We start from the raw sequence: 18,887 nt of genomic DNA, 5'->3' as shown, positions 1-18,887 counted from the left end.
GTGCCAAAGGTTGATAGTCCTTTTCCTCTACAGTAGTAATAATTAGGACAAAAAATTGTACTGGAGATACAGAGGTCACCCTCTGGGTCACCTGTTAACATGACAATGGAAGAGTTGCTGATTTTCAATAATGTATCTACCAGTTTCAAGTTTTCTGTGATCGACTGCATTTTCCTTAATTTTGTTTTAGTCCCAGTAAGAACCCTATTCAGTTAGGAAGCACCGACTGCCACTATATCCCATTTTTGCCTGGCTGTCACATCAGTAGTGGGTGTTAAACAACAAGGAAAAAAGCTGTCTCACCATTTTTCACCAGTTTTGACTGCTATAAATAATGGCAATATTTGTCTCACAGAGAGTACAAGTCACAAATTACTGCTGGCCACGACATACAGTATTATCTTTTTCACTAGCATTAACCACCATCAACGATATTAAGATTACAAGTGATGAAATAGCCCCCAGATGTCTCAGTTTTTGCAGACACTGAATTGTCAACCCAGCTAATATTCCAAATAAAGTGTGTTTAATCTCTCATTATGATTCTGTGGGGTCTTGTAAATTATAATGCGGCCCAATCTTAGAGAAGTATTGAATGCAATAATGCGATATTCAGCATAATAACAAACATGTGCAAAGCTCATTAGACATCCAGTTTCAGCCAAATTCAGGGCAAAGTTTGATAATGTGCAGCATTCTTATTGACAGTTCTGAGTAACACTCGAGATGCTAAAGAAATTTTAACTTGATGGTAGAGCACAGAGAACGTATAAGTGTAGCACATTTGTCAGTGACGTTTTTGTAACTCAGCCACTGCATTTACATCTGATTTATGGGTTTCCTGATCAGGAGTTGAATGGGTCCGGTGTTGATCCACATGAATCAATTTCAACTCGGGTTCTTCGAAGTTACACCGCCAAGATGACAGTTGCTGGATGTCGGAATGAAAGAATAAAAGAAGGAACTGTCAGAATGGAATCCCAACTTTGCATCTCGCTTTAGTGTTGCTTTCCTGGATGTGATATCGGAAGCTCTAAGTGGTCTGCGGGGAGATACTGTTCCACACTGACAGGGAGAGAAGAAGCATCTCACCCGAAAGCCAAAAAGCACGGCTGGAGGTTGCTCAAGAGGTGAGTAGCTGGAGGGTGAGGGGGGGTGCGGGGGTGCCATGCTTCTGGATTTACTGCCAAACATGGTTTGCTGATCTAATCATGCAAGTGAAGTGAGCACTGAGGCAAATTCACACCAACCTCCCTCCCGCTTACTCACTTACTCTGCCTTCTCAAAACTATTCCTGCACATTACTACTTACACCAACTTATCTTGCATCAGTTCATGCACTTCCTCATATCCCCATCTGCCTATCCGTCAATAAGATTAATGAAACCTTAATCCCAGTTATTCATTGCCCCACTGATCCTTAACAAATTATTCTCCAGCTCATTGGTATCTGGGAATTGTGAGTGGGTCATGAGGGCAATGGTGAAAGGGGACTCCACTCAAAGCACTTCCAATTCTCATCTATTACACCCCAGTCCTCACCAGTGGGCAGCTACAAAGTGGCTGCGTCATAGCAGCTGCCGAGGAGGCTTGCATACATCTGCATCATTCTCATTTTCTAGTTATACACCAGCTGCGTATTGATGGAATGGAAGCCCTTGTGCTTGATGAATATGTCTGGGTGATCTGGAGACTACTTTACTTGCCACATGAGTGCAGTTGATAATGCTTTGCACCTTTGGCAAGCCAGCCAGAACCACATACCCGAGTAACGACTCAATCTGATTGGTATCATTAGCAGCAAAGTCGACAAGATTGCGGATCCTGGCAAACATGGTAACAATCATCTGTGTGATGAATTATAGGTGGCCACAAGGTCACAGGGCAATGTTCTCCACCATGTGAGGGATGAACTCATCCAGAATGGTGGTTGTCTGGCAGGCCTGCCAGTGTACCAAGCATCATGGTGTGCATTGTCATCAGCACTCTTCTTGCCGGAGTCCCCTGCAGCATAACCCACCCATGATCTTGCCCTCAGTGGAACTGGTACATCATTTACCCTTTCCTCCCTGGCTTGGCTCTTGCCTTGTGGTGCCCAGTAACTCACCATGTACTGAGTCCCACCCCTATATTAGTTCTTAAAAGTTCCCTGTGACCGGTATCTGAGCTGGTGGTTGAGACTGTAAGATGAAGTGACAGCATCCTCACAGTTGCAGATGATGTAGGGATTTGGGTTATGTGACTGCCACTGGTGACTATCTGGAGGTTGGTGGAGGCAGTGAGATGTGGTCATGATGTTATTAGTATTCATGATGTTGGACTTTAACCTGGTGTTGTTAGATTTCTTACTGCTATTAGTATTGGCAGGGATGTATGGGAGAGGTAGAACTTTGAAGAAAAAACAGAAAATGCTAGAAAATCTCAGCAAGGTGTGCAGACTTGCACCATTGGTTCTGTTCTCTCCCAACAGATGCTGTCAGACCTGCTGAGATTTTCCAGCATTTTCTGTTTTTGTTTCAGATTCCAGCATCCACAATAATTTGCTTTTATCCTAGAGCTTTTGAAGGTTAGCAGTAAATCCTTACATCCAGAAAGTGCTGCCGTTTGAGTGACCTTGGTGATATGGTGTTTACAACATGTAATGAATACATTCACTCATCTTAACCACATGTGTGATGTTATTACACTTTTTCTGGCACTGCTGCCTTGTCCTTGGGGCCAAACTCTGAGCATTCACCTCTTTGGCCATATGCTCACATTGCCTTCCCCAGGTGATCCTTGAGGGCTTCTTCTCAGCCTGCAAAAGCTCCCCATTTCAATGTACTTTTAATGCCATGTCAGTGAATCCTCCCCTTGTAATTGTAGTATAATTGTAGCGAGGCAGCTTGGCTAGAGGAACTATCAGTTTCTGAGCACTCATATTCAGCCAGGATGTTTTAAGGGCTCATAGACTTTGCTGTATCCAGTGTGCTCAGCTGTTTTGGGGTATCAAGTGGAATTAATCAAATTGGCTGAAAATTGGCATCTGTGGTGGTAGGGACTTCAGTTGAAGATTGAGATAGTTTGTCCACTTTGTACTTCTGGTTGAAGATGCTTGCAGCCTTGTCTTTTACACTCATGCTGGGCTCCATCTTCTTTGAGGATGTGGCTGTTCATGGAATCCTCTTTTCCCTTTAGTTGGTTATTTGTCTACCAACTTTTCTGGCTGGATAAGGCAGAACTACAAAGCTTTGATTAGATCCAGTAACTGTGGGATCACTTAGTTCTGTCTGTAGCATTCTGCTTCCAACCTTTAGCATGCACATGTTACATTCAGTTGTTGTAGCTTCACCAGATTGACATTTCATTTTCAGCTATTGCTCCTGGCATGCTCTCCTATACTCCTCATTGAACCAGGGCTGCTAGTGTGAGGGATATGTTAAGCCCTGTGGTTACAGATTGTGGTTGGATAAACATTTCTGCTGATAGTGCATAGTGCCTCATCAATGTCCAGTTTTTAGTTGCTACATCTGTTCTGAACCTATCCATTTAGCATAGTCAGAGAGCTGCAGAGTAAAATGGAGGGTCCTCTCAGTATAAAGATAAGATTCGATCTTCATAATGACTGGTAGTCACGTCTACCAATACTGTCTTGGACAGATCTAACCATGACAGGTAGATTGGTGAGGACAAGGTCAAGCAGTGTTTTCTCTCATGTTGGTTCTCCTACTACCTGCCATAGGCCCAATATCGCAGATATGTCCTTCAGGGTTCAGTCAGTTCACCACTGAGTATTGAGCACTCTTAGTGATAGATGTTACAGTCCCTCACCTAGAGTACATTCTATGCCCTTGCTACTATCAGGGCTTCTTCCAAGTCGTGTTCTACATGGAAGAGTACTGATTCAGGAAAACAGTAAATGGAAATCACAAGCAGACTTTGGAGCCCATATTGGACTTGATGCCATAAGACTGCATGTGATTCAGAGTTGATGCATAGCATTTTCAGGGCCACTACCTCCTGACTGTATAGCACTGTGCTACCACTCCTACTGGATCTGTCCTGCCAGTGATACAGGATATTGCCAGCAATACTGATGGAGAAGTCTGGGACATTGGCTGAAATGTATGATTCGGTGAGGTTGCTCCTTGACTAGTCTGTGGAACAGCTTTCTCAATTTTAGTGTAATTCCCAGGAATTAGTGAGGGGAGCTTTGCGGGGTCAACTGGGTTGTATATGCCTTTGTTATATCTAACACAAAGGTTGATGTTGGGTGATCAATCCAGTTTTATTCTCATTAGTCCTTTTGATTCGATGTAACTGAATGGTTTTCAACCACTTCAGATGACAGCCACACATAGATCAGTATAGATAAGGACATTAGTGAATTGAGATGGGTTTTATGAGAATCCCGTACTTCATGGTCACTTTTACTAATACTAACTTTGTATTCCATCCTTAGATAATTAACTGAATTTAAAATTTCTAACAATTGTGGATGGACTTGAACTCTTGTTTCTGGATCATTAATCCAAGTCTGGTTCTGTTTTTTTCTATTTTCACTTCCATTAGTGTCATGAGGTTATGACCCTTTACTTTTGAAAAAAAATGATTTTCAAACTTTCAACTGACTGGAAGTTTTGCAATTTGAAATGAGACAGAACAAACTGCTTAAAAATGCAAGGTCAACTTTTAAGGTGAAAAAGCAAACAAACCACCCTCAGCAGAGTGTGAACATAGACATTTTCTATTATTCAAGGATTTATTGAAACTCATCACTGTCTAAGACAGGTTTTAGTCAATCTGTTTGCTTGCAGCAGGGGTAGGGATAGACATATTTCCAGTTTTTTTCTCACTCAAGGGACTGATCAGCAAATTTTGGGAAGATATGTTTTGTCACAATTTTAACTCAATTTCAAAAGAAGTTGAGATATTAAGAGATAACTACTGTGTAAAAAAAAACAATGTTGTGTTTCCCTTCCCTAGCTCCTCCTCCAATCACAGACTGCGTCTTTCACGATCACTAGTGAGTCTATCAACAGCAAACGCGGAAGAAAAACAACCTGTGATTGGAGGAGCAGCTGCTTGCGGAATCTTCCACTCCAACTTATCTGTTTGACCAGCATTTTTAAAACTGGCTCCATATGCAGCATAGAAAGGGTTTGGGGGCTGCAAGCGGCCCACAGCTCCTCAAATGGACAAGTCTAGACTAAGGAAGAGACATTCAAATGCAAAGTGCTGGATATTAAAGCAATGGCTGCCACTGACAGACCCATCCAAAAACCCCTTGGAATTACACAATGGGTGAAGTATAACAGGCCAGGCTGCAGTCAAGGCAGAGATTGTGACAAATCTTACCCGTCCAGTAACATAGGGCTGGGTTTTCATTTTCGAGGTGGGTAGGAGGAGTTGGGAGATTTCCCAGCTCAGCACATCTGTCGCAGGGAGAAATGCTCACAAAGGTGAGATTCTCGTTCTGGGAGGGAGTGGGTATTTGCTGGGGTCAAGCCTGCTCCCCAGGAAGGAGGTCAGACACAGTCACAGGGACTGCTGGGTGTGGTGGTAATCTGTTTAAAAACCTGTTCTGGTGCCTTAGGTCTTTGTCCCAGTTGTAATACAAACAGTAAGGCCTTCTAGCCCTCAGCCCCACACACACTCCCTATGCCTCATTCATGCCATCTAATGCCCTCAACCCAATTACATGGCCCCTCATATCCAGTAAGCCAAGCTATCCCCCATGGCCCTTCACACTCTCCATTTCAAGCTATGTCACTCCCATGCTCATTCACCTACTATGCACTCTGTATAAAACCAATGAACCATGTAATGACAATAGGAAGTGTTAAAAAAAGCTTTAAAATCATTTATTCATATAAAATGCTTTTGATACAGCCCAATAAAATGCCAATTCTCCCTTTAAAGTATCAATAGCAGAAAATGTGAGCACCTGAAAACTTTTTATCTTGTGTAAATAAACATTGTGAAATTGATAGAATAGATCAGAGAGCAGAGCTGTGAATCAAGCGATTGACAACTTTTTCTCTGGCATGCAGCTGTTTTAGTACTTTAATGTCTGGGCTCTCAAACAAGAATACATAAGGCATAGAGTACAAAAACCAGGAAGGTATGCTAGCCCCATATAAAACATTTGTTTCACCCCAGCCAGAGTATTGTATTTAATTCTGAGCAACCTACTTTAGGATTTATGTGTTTGGAGAAGATAAGGAAGAGATTTTCTAGAATGATTCCAGGAATGAAGGATGACATTTATACGGATAGAATATGGTGGACAGCATGGTGGCACAATGGTTAGCACTGCTGCAGCACAGCAGGTTCCATTCCTGCTTCAGGTCATTGTCTGTGTGGTGTTAGCACATTCTTCCCGTGTCTGCGTGGGTTTCCTCCCACAGTCCAAAGATGTGTGGGTTAGGTTGACCCTAGTGTCAGGAGGATTAATAGTTTAAACAAGTGGGATTGCAGGAATAGGGCCTGGGTGGGATTGTGGTCAGTGCAGACTCGATGGGTTGAATGGCCTCCTTTTGCACTGTAGGGAGTCTATGATTCTATGAATGGACAAATTGGGGCTATTTTCCTTACAGAAGAGAAACCTAAGAGGAGATTTGATGAAGGTGTTTAAAACCATGATGGGTTTAGAATGAGTAAATAAAGAAAAACTGTTTCCAGTTATGGGCTTAGACCCATTTTTACCCCTTTGGAAATTTCACTTTGAAATTTTCTTAATGAAGGTTGCACAATTAATATTTCATTTTGCATTATTAAATACATGCCCATTTATTTGCATTGCTGGAAGGAAAAGTACATTTTTATGGGCAAAAATTTCACTTTTGTTGCAGAGAACTATTTCCGTTACTTGTGGATATTTTTATTATAGGATTTTTCAAGTAGACACGTTGTTTTATTATTTTAATTTATTCACTTTTATATCTTCCATTTTATGAATTTCTGCATCATGCATTTGAGTAGTGTTTGTTGCTACTTTATGTTTAATATTTTTCTCACTTTCTGTTTCATTATTTAATAGGTTATTTTGCCAACATTTTATTGCTTGCATTTTTTGATTTTGCTCTGGATTCTCATAAATTTATGATCATATTTATCTATTACTTTGCAAGTGTGATTTCTCACTTCGGGGCAATCATGTTATCTTCCTTGTTACCTTAAATATATCAGTGCTGCTAGGCTTGAATAGCTGCTGCTTTCCAGTGCCGAGAGTAATCGGGCCTGATGTTCCTTTGTCCCCATACACATAAATTATGACAGTTGCTTCGGTACCAGCTAGATGAAAGTTTCCAGTGGTGACGATCACCTCCCATTTATCTCCTGCATTTTAACAGAGAGAAAAATAAGCTCGTAATTTTCATTATTTTGAAGAAGACAAGTCCACAGGATTTCAATAAATATGGCTAATGCTAAAATATCAATTATCTTTGGTCCTTTTGTTGTCTTTTAATTAGGTGATAGAGGTCCCCATTGATCCCCTTGGTGACACCAATGTCTAGAAACTCATCATTATGATGCTTTGGAAATTTTGCTTTGATTTACAGATAGTGCATCAAGGTACATTTTAAAAATCCTGGTTTAATCCCAATAAGCCAAAGCAGACAAACTTGTAAATCCTTGTGCTACTGTTTTTCAATGCAGATGTTAAACTAGTACTATTCTATCATCTATGAATTCAGGAAACAATAGATGACTATTTGAAGCAGAAGACATTACAGGGTTATTGGATGAGAGTAGGGCTATGGGATCAGTTTGGATTGCACTAACAAAGAGCTGGCATAGACAGGATAAGCTGAATGCCCTTCTTCTGTACTGTAAACTAAGATTTTAATGGGAGTAATTATCCATTTTCAGTGCCAAAGAAGCTGAATTAGAGAGCAACAGGGGGAAGAATCTCAATGACAAGTACACCCATCTAGATTCCATTAGTCAGCCAACCTGCAGCTCTCTCAGCAGCATGCCCTGGAAAACTGTGGATCCATTTGGCTCAGATATTAGAGTCAGCCACAGAGTGTCAACTCACCAAGCATGGTAACTGGGGGCTACATTGATCCCTGAAAGCCTCGACTCATCTCACATCCAAGGAAGCTCATCACAAGTTAGTTATTAGGAGGCTGACAAGTGGAGATTTCATCCTTCAACAGGAAGACATGAGGTACCGGGAGCTCTTCACAAATGACATGGCAAGCAAAACAGTTCACTATAAAATGTGTTAGTCCATTCCCACCATCCTTCTGACACAGCATATTCAGCCAAATGATGGTTCTATAAATTGCAACTGCAGAGCTTGCCTACCCATCCAGAATAAGCTTGACCCAAGTCATCCATTTTACAAGGTGACTCAAAGGGCGCAGTGCATCCTCCACAAAACAGTCCTTTCTGACGAGCACTAAAAGCCTGGTAGGAAGGTCAAGAGCATTGATCAATGGGCAGATATCCACAGAGTTTATTCTGCACATTTTTCAGGCCTCATCCACCTTTACAATTCTATTTCAATGCAACTAAAAAAAAAGACTTCTTACAAATGTGGACATTTTTATTCAGATGGTTAAATCCAGTAGCAATCAATTTCCAGCGTTCCAAAAATACCTCTTTGAACCATCTGTAGAGGGCATGCAGTAGTGGCTTAACACTCTCTGGTGCCACCCTTCAGGTACCTGTACAGACGTGCTATGTTTCTATAAAGCAAGATTCTGGTTCAGCTGTCTATGCAGGTGCTTCTTGTGTGAAACTGAAGGGTGACACCAGAGGTGTTAAGCCACTATTGCAAGCCCTCGACTGATGGTAGGTATTTTTGAAACGCTGGAAATTGGTTGCTTCTTGTTCTGAATAGAGAAAATGATGTCTTGACAAGAGAGAATTAACTGAAGAGTAGGATATCAATTTAAATGAGCATTGTGATAATAAACAGAAGGGGGAGTTAGGTCTCGTCAATAATTATTCATGCTTTCTTACCTTGAGCAATTTCCTCTGAGCTAGAATTCTCTTCTTGCCGAATTTCTGAAAATACGAGATTAAATATTTATATCCCTGCGCACGTAAATGAACAATCGTCAGCTTTCTTCAATATGGGTTAAGAGCTTTGGCATTCACTTCTGTTGCATGTCCTTCTTTTTTCTGGTGTGAATATTTGTTCAAAATCCAATTTCATTTCTTTCTTTCTGATATTTATTTTGGATCAGATTGTTTGGTTGAGAATATAAGAAGGGAGAGCGTCAAACAGATCAGTAATGTTTCAGGCAGGGATAAGTTGCTTAAGGCTGTGATCTGAAACATTTCCAAACTGTTTAGAGAATGAGTCTTCTCAGTGCTTTTATATCAGAATCAGTGTCACTCTGCAGTCTGGTAGTGCATTTATGTGAAGGAAACTAACAAAATGTCCATTCGTAACGCTAGACATTTTTATGACTCATAGCAGCCAACATCACAGTATTGCTAAAGTATTCACAATTTTCACAATACTTATTTAAAGTATTTTAAGTGTTCTCACCAGAAAGTATGAGCTCTACTTCTGGATGGACAACATCCATTAAGATATGTGGAAACCACCTACAATAAACATAAGCCCATATGTTATATAGGAAATATCATCTAGTATGCATAGCACAGCTGAGTGATGAGACAGTTTCATTTGATTTGATCAGAAAAAGTTCTTTATCTCCTATTTGGTACCAATTGAGGCTTAAATTCCTTCAGCTCTGAAGAAGTTATACGGACTCAAAACATTAACTCTGTTTTTCTCTCTACAGATGCTGCCAGACCTGCTGAGATTTTCCAGCAATTTCTGTTTAATGTTACTTCCTTGGGCTGTGATCCCCAATGGTTATGCCAGGAATGAGATGAGAGGAGTTAGCCAGGAGGGTCAGTGAAAGGACACCTAATTACTATTGGGCAGATGAGTGCAAGCATCATTACTGGTGCATCTCTGGTATATGTCTGTGCCCATGCCCACGCAATTATTATGCCATTGAACTAGATTATCCATATAAATACTGTTGCTACAACAGCAGATCAGAGGCTGGGAATCCAGTAGCGAGTATCTCACTTCCTCACTCTGCAAAGCCTGACCACCATCATTTTCTTTGTTTATTTTCCAAAATGTGGGCGTCACTGGCTAGACTGGCTATTATTGCCCATTCCTAGTTGCCCTTGAGAAGTTGGTGGTGAGCTGCCTTCTTAAACTGCTGCAATCCATGAGGTGTAGGTACACCCACAGTGCTGTTAGGGAAGGAGTTCCAGGGTTTTGACCCAGCAACAGTGAAAGAATGGCAAGATGCTTCCAAGTCAGGATGGTGAATGACTTGGAGGGAAACGTCCAGGTGGTAATATACCCAGATATCTGCTGCTCTTGTCCTTCCAATTAGTAGTGGCCATGGGTTTGGAAGGTGCTGCCTAAGGAACCTTGATGAGCTCCTGCAGTGCATGTTGTAGATGGTACATATGTTGCCAATGTTTGTCGGTGGTGGAGGGATTGAATGTTTATGGAAGGGATAGCAATCAAGCGGGCTGCTTTGTCCTGGACAGTGTCAAGCTTCTTGTGTGTTATTGGAGTTGCACTCATCCAGGCAAGTGGAGAATATTCCATTACACTCCTGATTTGTGCCTCGTGGATGGTGGACACATTGTAGGGAGTCAGGAAATGAGTTACTTGCCACAGGATTCTTAGTCTTTAACCTGCTCTTGTAGTCACAATATTTATATGGCTAGTCCAGTCCAGTTTATGGTCAATGGTAACCCTGAAGTAGTCCCCTACAAGGCACATCAGGACTGTGATGTAAAACTCTCCACTTGCCTGGATGAGTCCAACAAAAGAGAGTCTAACTGTCACCCCTTGACATTCAATAGCATTATCATTACTGAATTCCCCATTCACCATCCTGACTTGGAAATATATCACCATTCCTTCACAGTTGCTAGCTCCAGATCCTGGAATTCCCTCCCTAATAGCACTGTGGGTACACCGACATCTCAGGGACTGAAGTGGTTCAAGAAGATAGCTCAACACCAACTACTAGGGCGGCACGGTGGCACAGTGGTTAGCACTGCTGCCTCACAGCGTCAGGGACCCGGGTTCGATTTCCAGCATGGGTCACTGTCTGTGTGGAGTTTGCACATTCTCCCCGTGTCCGTGTGGGTTTCCTCTGGGTGCTCCCCAGACTGCAAAGATGTGTGGAATAAGTTGAGTGGCCACGCTAAATTGCCCCTTGGCATCAGGGGGACTAGCTAGGATAAATACATGGAGTTCTGGGGATAGGGCCTTCGTGGGATTGTGGTCGGTGCAAACTCAATGGGCCAGATGATCTTCTTCTGTACTGTAGGGATGCTCAAGGGCAACTAGGGGTGGGCAATAAACGCTGACGTAAGCAGCGACACCCACATTCTGGAAATGAATTTTTAAAAAAGATGTCTTGGCACTCACTCAGCATTTAAGGAAGATTGTCCAAGTTTCCTTATCCCAATCCAGTTTTGACCAATTGGTCAACATTCATAGTAAAAGCCTTTTTTTAAAAAAAACTTACAGTTTCATTAATACCCCTGAAGTGAATCAAATATATGAATTAGGAGCTGGAGTAGGCCATGTCATTTGATAAGATCATGGTTGATCTAATTGTGGCCTCAACTCTACTTTCCCGTCTACCACCTTTGTCTCCCTTGTTAATCAAGAACATATACAACTCAACCTGAAAAATATTCAATGACACTGCCTCCACTGCTTTCTGAGGCAGAGAATTCTACATTCTAATTTCTCCCTGTGAGAAAGAATTTCTTCTCATCTCTGCCTTAAATGGCAGACATCCTTATTTTGATCCTATGTCCTTTAATGGCATTCTTTTGGCACTCACCCCTTCCAAGTCCCCTCAACTTCTTGGATTTGTTTTGATAAGATCCCCTCCACCATTTCCTCATAAGATAACACCCTCATCTCAGGAATCAGTCGAGTGAACGTTCTCGGAACTGTTTCCAATGCAATTATATCCTGTCTTAGCTAATGAGCCTAAAACTGTACTCCAGATGTGGCCTCACCAATACCCTGTACAAATGTAACAAAATGTCCTTATTTTTAAATTTAATTCCTCTTGCAATAAATGCCAGTATTTATTTTAATCACTTGCTGGAGCTGAATCCCAATGTTTTGTGATTCACAGGCCAGGACACCCAAATCTGCCCAACAGACGTCCATTATGCCTCATCTTCGGGGACCTACCATTCTCCAAAGATACATTGGTTCCTGACTGAGACACTCAAATGACAACTCTTGTAAGATGGAATGAGAAATCTAACCCTCTTCCCCTAACCCTCCTTCTACCACACCACAGCCTCTCCACGCAGTCCACAATTAATCTTCAACAGAAAGTAGAAAGTACTTTATAAGGGGAGTTGGAAAACTCCTGAATATTTGGCGCAATAAGATTTCTACAATATTCCAGAGAAGGGATAATGTCTGCTGCTATCTTGCAAAAGTTATATCAGAAATAGGCATTGCCATTGAGGAATTTTATACGTTGTCTACCTGTTTAATTAAATATTCCAGTTGGGAGGTTTATTTCCTGCAAATATTTTCTTTGATCTCTTCCCCAGAAGCCATTGGTCAGAATTTTTCGCAGGGGTGTTGGTCCTGCCCTTCGGCTGAAGGGGTGGGAGCAAGCCCACCTCCACAGGCCCAGGAAGTCGCGACTGGATTCAACAGTTATCAGGCAGTTAATGGACTGAGGCTGTGGCTTCTGCCCCCATGTGAGAGGATGTCCTTCCTTCAAAAGCTGATAGCCAATCGGTTGGCTGGAAGCTCGCCAGTCCCAGCAGCGCTACTGGGAGTGTTGGCCATTGCTGGGACTACTAGTGGTCCCTGATGTAGAGCCATGAAGAAGACTGGACTAGAAAGTCAGTTGAGGTGGCTTCATCGGGGTCAGTCAGGCAGGCTGAGGAGAGGTGGGCAGAGGCAGTGATTAGGAGGCCAGGGCGGGCAAGGGATGGGGAGACTGGCAGGATTGGCCCATTTTGCGGGTTCAGCTTTTGCTGGGCACAGGAAGGCTCTCTACTCCTCAGATGGAAACTAGGCCGCCAAGGTATGTAAGGTTACCTTGCCATTTGGCATGGCATCCCCTGTAAAATACCAGCGGTGGTAAGAGGTGGTCCTTAGTGGCTCTTAATTGGCCACTTAAGGGCCTCAAGGTGACCCAAGGACAGGTGGGCCACCTAGTACCAACCCCAATGCTGGTAGAATCCCAGTGGAGACAAGTAGCCAACAATCATAGTGTCCCCTCCATGTTATTCAAATTTCAGCCCCACCCCTGCCTCAGCCCATTCCCAGGGCATAGCCATTGACTCAAGCTAGATTTGTGCCTTTTTCACTTTGTGTGCTTGTGTACTGCTGCAAGTGCGGGTGAATTTAAAGTCAGGATGCAATAAATCAACTGACTGACAATTTTATCAAAAAAGACAATGGCATACAAAAATCATATTGACATTTTCACTGAATCTCGTGCCAAGAGAAACTATTTATGCAGATTTAATCTGGTTTTCTTTTAAATACAAACTGATTATTGAACCACAGGTAACAGCAAAATTAAATTAAGACTTTTGATCTAATTTTCCAACCGTTGCTGTGTCACAGTTTGTAAAACTGAAAATTAGCATTCCTCAGTATGACGTTTTGATTTCATAAATAATTGCAAGAACATATATTTAATTCTATTATAAAACTCTAGGAAGTATGATATGACAAACGCATCCAACAAGATTCCAGCCTAATTGTTACCTGTCACAGTTGAAGATATATTCTAATTTATCGTCACCTTCTTCTTTAATGACCACTTTCTCACAATACCAACGCTGAGATCTTTTATCAGCGTCACTGCGGAGCAGGACTTTCTGTAGCTTACCCAACGACACAGCTTCAACTTGGAAAAAAATGACCTTGAAGAATAAGTTACAAAACATTTTAGGAATCTGTTAATTAAGGTACGTTCAGTCAAAATTACAGGATCCTCAAATAGTTAATATTGAGTTGCAGGTCAGATCTAGCACCAGTGAAGTCCCACCTTAACTAAAGAGATACTTAACATAACATAACAGCCTTTCCAGGTAGTTTGAACATTGGAGGAGGAGTACAATAGAACAGTGGTTCCCAATCAGAGTGCCATGAAGATCACCCTCCCCCACCACCACCCCCCCGTGCCCCCACCTCAAGAATGTAGTTAAAAAGGATTCAAAATGATTCAAAATTCATGTAATTAAACTAAATATAACCTTTGTCTTCAGCTCTGTGGTTGGCATTTCCAAGACCTGATGAATCTTCAATCTCCAAATTCAGCATGTCCGCTATGACTCTCACCAGTTTTTACAGATGTGCCATAGAAAGTATCCTTTCTGTATATATTGCAGCTTGGTTGGCTCCTGCTCTGATCAAGACCGTAAGAAACTATGAAGGGTTGTAAACATAGCACAGTCCATCACGCAAACCAGCCTCCCAGCCATTGACTCTGTCTACATTTCCTGCTACCTTCGAAAAGCAGTTGGCATAATCATACTCCACGCATCCTCTCTTCCACCTTCTTCCGTAAGGAAAAAGATACGAAAGTCTGAGATCACGAACCAACCGACTCAAGAAAAGCTTCTTCCCTGCTGCCATCAGACTTTTGAGTGGGCCTTCCTTATATGAAGTTGATCTTTCTCTACACCCTAGCTATGACTGGAACACTACATTCTGCACCCTCTCCTTTCCTTCTCTATGTAAGTATGCTTTGTCTGCATAGCCCGCAAGAAACAATACTTTTTGTTGTATACCAATACATGTGACAACAATAAATCAAATCAAATCAAAATCCTGTGCACATGTTGGCTGGGAAAGTGCCGCACATGCGTGGTTTAGGTTTCTCATATTGGTCAGGTCCATGTGCATGACCAATGGGCCTTGGAGTTGAAAACAAAGGTCCCATGCGCCTGCATGAAAAGTGAAAACTCAGAAAGGGTGCAGAAAGCATGTGAGAAGTGAGAGAGGCAGGGAGAGGTTAAAAGAAAACAGGCAAGAGGACAGGGAGAAGTTAAAAATGAAGTTCCCAGTAATGGAATCCCACTTGCCAGCAAGGTCAGAGGATGCGGTATGGGGCAGCTCCAGTGGCACTTTTTCTATTGGCTCAAATGGCGGGATCCTGCACTGGATTTTGCACTTGGAAGCTCATTAATTATACACAAATGAGTTCTCCTCTAAACCGCCTGGTGAGTTGGCAGCTGATTTGTCCGCCTGCCATCTGCTGGCGGGTTTGAAGGTCCCAGCACCATACACCAGTCCAGCACACTCATATCACTATCTCCAGCATAACCTCGCTGATTTTAACTGTCCATTCAACTGGTTTCCAGCAGATGGGTAGGATTAAAATTGCCCAGATATCCTGGGGTCAGGAATATTTAAATATTTTATACCAATACCTAAGCCATTCATGGAGTGACCAAAGATGTACCTGAATGGGATGGCGTGTTTTTAAACATGGCAGGGAAGCAGCTACTTAAAATTTAATAAACCTCTGTGGTCGATAGCATTGCTGGATGTCAGGGGTCTAGAGGTCTCACATCTTCAGCATGTCTAAGGAGCAAATAATAGGAAATATGTCATCTGACATATTCCCATTATTATTCTTATATTAAAATACCCATCCTCCTATTAGGTCAGAGAGAACATACAACTCAAAATGGTGGTTCTGGTGGAAAAACTCAGAAATGACAAAGGGAGCAGATGAAACTTCTTTCACCACTTTCACAGGTTACTGCTTTACCTCCATAAACAGTCAAGAAAATGATATCACAGAAAAAATTCTTGTGGTCCGTGATGAAAGTATTTTGTACGCGAGGTACATATGCTTTTGTGCCCTCAGGGTGATTGTCCCCATTTCAGTATTATCAGTCGCAAGCGTTCTGTGAGTTTTAAAATAATGTTATTTACTATTCCTCCCTTGCCCCAGAAGTATAAACACGACATCTTATCCACTCATCTCACACACACTATCACTCACACAAACCCAGATGAAGAGAAAAAAGATACAATTACGAAGTATAACTGTCTCAGTCTCTCTTTCATGGCAGGCCTGTAGTTTCTTAGATGATGATAATTGATGCTTTTAGATGGAATGAAGGTTTTAAAGTGGAAGTCTCGTGGTAAATTGTGAGTTTAGTTGAATTTCCAGCAGGATGGTTCTCAGGTGAACGTAAAGTTGGAACAGATTGGGGAGAGTCTTTCTCCAGTTTTCAATGTATTGCTGTTTATTAGCTTGGCTGCTTACCTGACTGCAGCTGGTTGGATGGCTCTGATAGTCTTTGTCTCTGCAGAGCAAGTAACAAGCATGGCTATCTCACAAGTCCAAACTCCTTTTCCAAATAAGGTGGGGGATCAGCTCAATTATACATTCTTCATGATAACTTTCACATCTTGGCAGTTTGATATGGTTAGTGTATTTGTATCAGAATGAACCATTCAATTTGAAATTACCATTTTCAGGGAATAGGCATTGAGTCAACATCAGTTTGGAAAATTCCTTTTGCTCCCTCTTGAGGCAGGGTGTGTTTCAAGCCACAAGAGAAGTCAGGTAATCTTTGGGCAGCCATCCATTAGTAGTTTTTAAAAATATAAAGCATTGATTGAGAGTTCATAATACACTGGCTTTGGTATTTTTTCTATGCAAATTTTATTTTCCAGCATTGATTAGATTGATGAAGAAACTAATTTCTATTGTTACAAATACAAAGTTTATGAAGTGTTATAGTTTGGGAATATGGGTGTGATCTTACCGGCCGTTCAGCCCAATGCCGCTGCAGGTGAGGACGGAGAATTTGGTGCTCAGCCAAATTTACATTCACTGCAGCAGGACCAGAAAATCCCGCCAACGTGAATGGCTGTAAGATTGTGCCCTGTGTTTTTCATTTTGATTAAAATAGAGGAATGAAGGTAGTCATGTGGCTAGCTCTGAATTCTGCTGACAACAAACCTGGGTAACTTGGTGGCTCAAGGTTAAAGTATGGGGAGGTGGGGGGGGGCTGTATTATTTTACTGGGAAGAAGGTTCAAGATATTCACACATATGCTGGAGGTGGATGTACAGTGTCCCAGGAGATGTTAGGAATGTCAACTTTTGTATACTTTAAACTGCCTACTTAATTCTAAGATAGACTGGGATTCGGGGTCTAGAGGATAGCTGGTCAGCATTTCTACTGGGATGCAAGGCCCACGTGATTTAGGTCGCTATGGAGATGAGCTTTGAGAGGACAAGAGTCCATACAAAGTCAGGGTAGGATCAGGTGGCAGGAATTCCTAAAATATCATTAAGCCTTACAGACTGCACAGTCTGCAATAATCCATAAGAGAAGGAGGGAGCAGAGAAAGATGGAGGGAGCTAGTCCAACACCTTAGGCAGAGAAAATTCTGGCCATGTCAGTTAGCATATAAAATGCGAATGGGAGCGCACACGAACAGATTTAAAGGAAACTGTAAGGTTTGCCTAACTTGGCTAGTGAGTAGAATCTCCAAGTCATCTCTCACCATGAATGTCAGGAGCGATTTTACCATTTTGATTCTTCGTGCTGAATCTGGGCGCAATTCAGATACGGCATGGAAACCTGTTCTCAGGCGCCCCCATACGCACTTAGCCTAAAAAAAAATTGCGGGTCTGAATCGCGCTGTGGTTGGGACTTATCGCACCCGAAACACTGCTGCTCTAATCAAGGCCTTCAACTGCGCATGCGCAGTAAGAAAAAAATTTGAAAAACGCTCCCCGGTCACATTGCTCCCAGGCCACAAAAAGCAGATAAAGCGGCCTGGGAGCGAAAAGCGGGAGCAATGGCCCCCACAGATATTGCCCCACCCCCCACAACATAACTGTTCCCTCTATCCACCCACCCACCCCGCTACCCAGTCCGATCGCGACCCCCTGCCCCCTTCCCCCCTCACCGATCGCCCGCAGAGTGGCAGCTGCCCCCCTTCCCTCTCCCCGATCGCCCGCAGAGTGGCAGCGGTCCCCCCTGCCCCTGCCCTCCCCATCAGAGGTACATCTGGCCCTCCTCCTCCCCTCCACCCCCACCAGAGAATGATCGGACCTCCCTCCTCCACCCACCCACCAGAGATACATCTGACCCGCCTCCTCCTCCCCCTCCCCACCACCAGAGAATGATCTGGCCCACCTCCCTCCCCTCCTCCTCCCCCCCCTCCTCCCCCCCCCCCCCCACCGATCTGAATTAGAGAGCCGTTGGAAGATCTGAACTTACCTCTTCAGAAGCTGGAGCGCCCAAAACAGACCTTTGCCAAGTATGTCTGCTTCGTGTCAAATCTGGATGGGCCAACACGATGGTAAAGGGGGAAATGTAGGTAACATTGGGCGTCCAGTTCATTAAATCAATTTAAATGCGATATAGTCCTTGATAGGTATGTTCCTGTCAGGCAGGGAGGAAATGGCCGAGTGAGGGAACCATGGTTCACAAAAGAGGTGGAATGTCTTGTGAAAAGGAAGAGGGAAGCTTATGTAGGGATGAGGAAACAAGGTTCAGATGGCTCGATTGAGGGTTACAAGTTAGCAAGGAATGAGCTGAAAAAGGGGCTTAGGAGAGCTAGGAGGGGACATGAGAAGTCCTTGGCGGGTCGGATCAAGGAAAACCCCAAGGCTTTTTACTCTTATGTGAGGAATAAAAGAATGACCAGGGTGAGGTTAGGGCCGGTCAAGGACAGTAGTGGGAACTTGTGTATGGAGTCAGTAGAGATAGGCGAGGTGATGAATGAATACTTTTCTTCAGTGTTCACCAAGGAGAGGGGCCATGTTTTTGAGGAAGAGAAGGTGTTACAGGCTAATAGGCTGGAGGAAATAGATGTTCGGAGGGAGGATGTCTTGGCAGTTTTGAATAAACTGAAGG

The sequence above is a fragment of the Mustelus asterias genome, chromosome 7, assembly GCF_964213995.1.
Source record: "Mustelus asterias chromosome 7, sMusAst1.hap1.1, whole genome shotgun sequence".
NCBI lineage: Eukaryota > Metazoa > Chordata > Chondrichthyes > Carcharhiniformes > Triakidae > Mustelus > Mustelus asterias.
This window is presented reverse-complemented; position numbering follows the sequence as displayed.